At 41.0% G+C, this 6,329-nt stretch overlaps 1 pseudogene; it reads left to right on the top strand.

Moving 5' to 3' along the window:
• LOC112635855 overlaps positions 1-4,379 on the top strand; it is an 18,154-nt pseudogene extending 13,775 nt beyond the window's left edge.
• Positions 4,380-6,329: the final 1,950 nt, after the last annotated feature.

The raw sequence follows: 6,329 nt of genomic DNA, 5'->3' as shown, positions 1-6,329 counted from the left end.
AACATGGTGAAACCCTGTCTCTACTAAAAATACAAAAAACTAGCCGGGCGAGGTGGCGGGCGCCTGTAATCCCAGCTACTCGGGAGGCTGAGGCAGGAGAATGGCGTGAACCCGGGAGGCGGAGCTTGCAGTGAGCTGAGATCCAGCCACTGCACTCCAGCCTGGGCGACAGAGCGAGACTCCGTCTCAAAAAAAAAAAAAAAAAAAAAAAGATTCTGCATAGTAAAGGAAACAATCAATAAAGTGAAGAGACAACCCATAAAATCGCAGAAAATATTTGCAAACTGTTCTTATGACAAGGGATTAATAACAAAAATATATGGAGCTCAAACAACTCTATAGGAAAAAAAATCTAATAATCCAATTTAAAAGTGGAAAGAAGATCTGAATACAGATTTCTCAAAAGAAGATAAATAAATGGCAAACAGGTATATGAAAAGGCACTCAACATCATTGATCATCGGAGGTATGCATACTAAACTCTAATGAGATGTTGGGCTGAGTGCGATGACTCACACCTGTAATCCCAGCATTTTGGGAGGCCAAGGTGGGTGGATCACCTGAGGTCAGGAGTTTGAGAACAGCCTGATCAACATGGTGAAGACCTGTCTCTACTAAAAATACAAAAATTTGCCAGGTGTGGTGGCGGGCTTTTGTAATCCCAGCTATTCTGCAGGCTGAGGCAGGAGACTCTCTTGAACCTGGGAGGCGGATGTTGCAGTGAGCTGAGATTGCAACACTGCATTTCAGCCTGGGTAACAGGGCAAGATTCTGTTTCAAATAATAATAAATAAATAAATAAATAAATAAATAAATAAATAAATAAAACTACAATGAGACGTCATCTCGCCCCAGTTAAAATGGCTTTTTTCCCAAAAGACAGATAATAACAAATCCTACTGAGGATGTAGCGAAAAAGGAACATTTGTACCCCATTGGTGGGAATGTAAATTAGTAGAGCCACTATGGAGAATAGTATGGAGGTTCCTTAAAAAACTAAAAAATAGATTGCATTGGGAGTTATACCTGATGTAAATGGCGAGTTGATGGGTGCTGACGAGTTGATGGGTGCAGCACACCAACATGGCACAAGTATACATATGTAACAAACCTGCATGTTATACACATGTACCCTAGAACTTAAAGTATAATAATAATAAAATAAAATAAAATAAAAAAACAAAAAAGAAAAGAAATTTTAAGCACAAAAAAACCCTGAAAAAACCACCACCACAACAAAAAACCCTAAAAAATAGAGCTACCATATGATCCAGTAATTCCACTGCTTAGTGTATATCCAAAAGAAAGGAAATCGGTAAATTGAACAGATATATGCTCCCTCATGTTTATCGCAGCACTATTCATAATAGTCAAGATTTAGAAGCAACCTAAGTGTCCATCAACATACCAATGGATAAAGAAATTGTGGTGCATATTTTCTTTGGAACACTATTCAGCAATGAAAAAGAATGAAATCTTGTGATTTGCAACAGCATGGATGGAACTGGAAGTCATTATGTTAATTAAGTGAAATAAGCCAAGCACAGAAAGACAAACTTTGCACGTTCTCCATTTTTTATGGGATCTAAAAATTAAAACAATTGAACTCATGGCAATAGAGAGCAGAATGATGGTTACAAGAAGCTGGGAAGTGTACTTGTGGAGTGAGGGAGTAGGGCTGGTTAATGGGTACAAAAACATAGTTATATAGAATAAATGAGATCTAGTATTTGATAGCACAACAGGGTGAATACAGTCAACAATAATTCATTATACATTTAAAATGACTAAGAGTTATAATTAAATTGTTTCTAACACAAAGAAAGGATACATGTTTGAGGTGATGGATACCCATTTACTCCTAGTTGATTATTATGCATTGTATGCCTGTATCAAAATATCTTATGTACCTCATAAATACATACACCTACTGTGCACTCATGACAATTTTTTTTAATTAAAATTTTTTTAAAAAGCAAAAAAGAACTCTAGGTTAATATTTTTTTTCTTTCACAACTTCAATATTATTCCTTCACTTTCAACATGGGAACTCTATCATTAGCAATCTGATTTTTTTTCTCTTGAAAAATTTTTGGATTTGTTTGTTTGTTTGTGTGTTTGTTTGTTTTTTGAGACAGTTTCGCTCTGTAGCCCAGACTCGAGTGCAGTGGCCCAATCTTGGCTCACTGCAACCTCTGCCTCCTGGGTCCTGGTTCAAGCAATTCTCCTGCCTCAGCCTCCTAAGTAGCAGGGATTACAGGAACGTGCCACCATGCCAGGCTAATTTTTGTATTTTTAGGAGAGAGAGGGTTTCACCATGTTGGCCAGGCTGGTCTTGAACTCCTGACCTCATGGTCTGCCCACCTCGGTCTCCCAAAGTGCTGGGATTACAGGCATGAGCCATTGCACCCAGCCAACTTTTTGGATTTTATATTTATCCTTGGCATTCTGAAATTATATTAGGGTATGTTTAAATGTGGATAGTGTTTTTTCTATTCATGCTACTCAGAAACATTTTGGATCTTTTAAATATTTTTAATGATTTGCTTTTATCCTAAATTTATTTAGCAAGTTTATGGTTTGGGGTTGCTATTTATAATTATCTTTATCAAACAGAATTGTTAGATAATGTCTGTATTGTATTTCATCAGATCAAATGAGAGCCTCTTTTATTGTCGCTGAATATAAGTTCTGAATATAGAAACTTGCCTTGAATGTTTGAGAGGAGGCCAGACTGAGAAACCTCCAGTGTGTACAAATAACTTTTATTTCGAGTCTTGGAGGATCCCCAGCCTTGCTATGTGTTGTATATTACCTTCTATACTGCCCACCCTGGGAGTATCTTGTGTCTAAACTCCTACTTCAGAGTTCCCCCCTCTCAAATGTGTCCTACAGACAAAGGGAATCAGTGATTCTCCTTCCTTCCCCTGTCTTCATGTGGATGTGAAGGTCCCTAGTTAGCTCAGGCTCTGCTTTCCTTTATCTCCAGCCACAGCCTCATACAAGCGACTCTTCTAGGAAAATTCACTGCATATCAAACAAATACCCCTCTAGGCTTCATTCTGAAGTAAACACTGCTGGGGTCAACAGCTGCTTATAGAGGATAGAGGGTGAGACCCAGATTACTCAAATAAAGTCTTTAATTTATTGCCCTGATGCCTGGCCCAGGGGCCCCTCCCACTCTTTGCTTTGTTCGATCTGAGCTTGATGTTTCTCTGCAGCTTCCTTAGAAAACTGCTATGATGGGTCGTCGGCAAAGCCTGAGACCTGCCCTCTCACTCTCCTCCCGGACAGCATGAGCTTCACCACTTGCTCCATCTTCTCCACCAAATACCAGTTCCCAGGCTCTGTCCAGGTGCCCAACTATGGCACCTGGCCGGTCAGCAGCATGGTCAGCGTCTATGCAGGCGCCAGGGGCTCTGGTTCCTGGATCTCTGTGTCCCACTTCACCAGCTTCCGGGGCGGCATGGGGTCCGGGGGCGTGGCCGCAGGGATGGCCAGGGGTCTGGCAGGAATGGGAGATCCAGAATGAGAAGGAGACAATATAAAGCCTGAATGACCGTCTGGCCTCCTACCTGGACAGAGTGAGGAGCCTGGAGACCAAGAACTGGTAGCTAGAGAGCAAAATCCGAGAGCACCTGGAGAAGAAGGGACTCCAGGTCAGAGACTGGAGTCATTACTTCAAGACAATCAAGGACCTGAGGGCTCAGATCTTCGCAAATACTGTGGGCAATGCCCGTATTGTTCTACAGATCGACAATGCCTGTCTTGCTGCTGATGACTTTAGAGTCAAGTATGAGACAGAGCTGGCCATGCACCAGTCTGTGGAGAGTGACATCCATGGGCTCTGCAAGGTGACTGATGACCCGTGTCACTTAGCTGCAGCTGGAGACAGAGATGGAGGCTCTCAAGGAGGAGTTGCTCTTCATGAAGAAGAAGCACAAAGAGGAAGTAAAAGGCCTACAAGCCCAGATTGCCAGCTCTGAGTTGACCGTGGAGGTAGATGCCTCAAATCTCAGGACCTTGCCAAGATCATGGCAGACATCCGGACCCAATATGATGAGCTGACTCGAAAGAACTGAGAGGAGCTGGACAAATACCGGTCTTAGCAAATTGAGGAGAGCACCACAGTGGTCACCATGCAGTCCACCGAGGTTGGAGATGCTGAGTTGATGCTCACAGAGCTGAGACGTACAGTCCAGTCCATAGAGATGGACCTGAACTCCATGAGAAATCTGAAGGCCAGCTTGGAGAACAGCCTGAGGGAGGTGGAGGCCCACTACACCCTGCAGATGGAGCAGCTCAATGGGATTCTGCTGCACCTGGAGTCAGAGATGGCACAGAGCCGGGCAGAGGGACAACACCAGGTCCAGGAGTAGGAGGCCCTGCTGAACATCAAGGTCAAGCTGGAGGCTGAGAGCGCCACCTACCACTGCCTGCTTGAAGATGATGAGGACTCAATCTTGGTGATGCCCTGGACAGCAGCAACTCCATGCAAACCATCCAAAGAGCACCAGCCACCAGACAATGGATAGCAGAAGGGTGTCTGAGACCAATGACACCAAAGTTCTAAGACATCAAGCCAGCAGAAGCAGGATACCCTTTGGGGAACAGGAAGTCAATAAAAAGTTCAGAGGTGAAAGGAAGGAAGGAAGGAAGGCAGGCAAGAAAACTGCTATGATGATGTGACACATGCTCCTGTTACAGCCTTTATTTTGCAGTTGTCCCTCTTCTGATTTCTGCAGCAAGGTGATTCTATCTGCCCTTTAGCTTCCAACAATCACTCAAAATTTATGGTCTGAGTCCATCTTTTAAAATCAGCGTGTATTATGGAATTGTCTACTAAAATGTTTGCTATCATTTCAATGCATTTCAATGCAATTTCTGTAATTTGAACAGGCATAGAAGGGGAGCTAGAGCATGTTTTGTTTCATAATTTTCATGAGTTGATTACACTGTACTTTAGAGCAAGTGTTCTTTGTTCACATGAGTGAACTCCATAAGAAAGTGATTCCCAGATGGCAGCATCAACATTTTAGCTGTCCCCACTGCCTGACACAGTTGCAGTGGAGAGATTGCATAAACAAGGATACAAACATCAAAAAACACAAGGGCCCATGGCAGAGAGAATTCTGAGTTTTGTGTTAATGGAAAACACTAATGGAAACTGTTGAAGAGAAGGGGAGAGAGAGGAGTTTGGAGAAATTGGTGGAAATGGAGGATGGAGAACGTTTTATGTGACATTGAGGTTGTTCTTCACTCTTTGCTGAGCTCCAGTTCTCCTATTTGGATGAAAGAATAGAAGCTACAAAATTGCCAAGATTCTTTCTCTTCTACTCACTGCATGCTTCTATGTATTTGATACTGGAAATCAACAGACATTACCAGACCATTGATCTCACAGTGCCTCCAGATAGAAGTCATATGGTTTGTGCTCATCCTAAAATAAGCAGAGGCAGGCTTTGGAAAAATTGTGAAAACTTATTATTTTTAAAATTTTTGTTGCTCTCTGTAATTTATGAGCAGATCTTCTTTCCCTACAGACAGTTCTCCACTATAATTTTTGGTTTTTCTTTCTTTCAACCACCACATCTTAATGACTTACTCTGTAGCTAACTCTACAAATCTCTGATAAGGCATTAATTTATAAAGCAGGTGTTAGCTGATAAGGATTGAGGGCACATACTTTATACAGATATCCACAATTTTTGAGGCAATATTTACCTTTTATTTTGTAAGACTTTTTTAGTTATAAGGAGAAAAATTAACACAAAAATCACATGGTAGAACAAATTTGCCATCTAATAAAAGTCTAATTTTTTTTTAGATCATTGGAGCCTCCTACAATGGCTTCATATTTTTCAGCCTGGCTACTACCTAAGTTAAACATTATTAACTGGATACTGCAGAGTCCTAAAACACTTAAAAAGATAAAATCATACTAGTAAAATGATATATAGTGATAATGATATTGGAGGACAGGCATACTGCTCAAATCTTTCTCTAATTACAGTCCATGCATGGACAGACAGCCACCTCTCTCTCACCTGCTATCAGGTTTCAGTCTACACAAAATTACAACTTTTAAAAATAGTCTTATACACCTAAAATGTGGCTTTTTTTCAGCTGACACTAAAATGACTCATCTCCTATTATGTATATATACACAGATGTCAAAATATTCCAACATATTTTGCTGGAGTGCCTTAATTTTAAATTGGAGCTAGAAAGTTCTAGGCTAAAGACTAGCCAACCTAAAATGTTTTTTAAAGATATGTATTAATTAGTTGATGGGTTATGTAGCATTAAACTTTGTTCTATATAAAGCA

The sequence above is a fragment of the Theropithecus gelada genome, chromosome 12 (assembly GCF_003255815.1).
Source record: "Theropithecus gelada isolate Dixy chromosome 12, Tgel_1.0, whole genome shotgun sequence".
In the NCBI taxonomy this organism is placed as follows: domain Eukaryota; kingdom Metazoa; phylum Chordata; class Mammalia; order Primates; family Cercopithecidae; genus Theropithecus; species Theropithecus gelada.
Note: the sequence above shows the minus strand (reverse complement) of the source record. Positions and strands in the feature narration are given on the sequence as shown.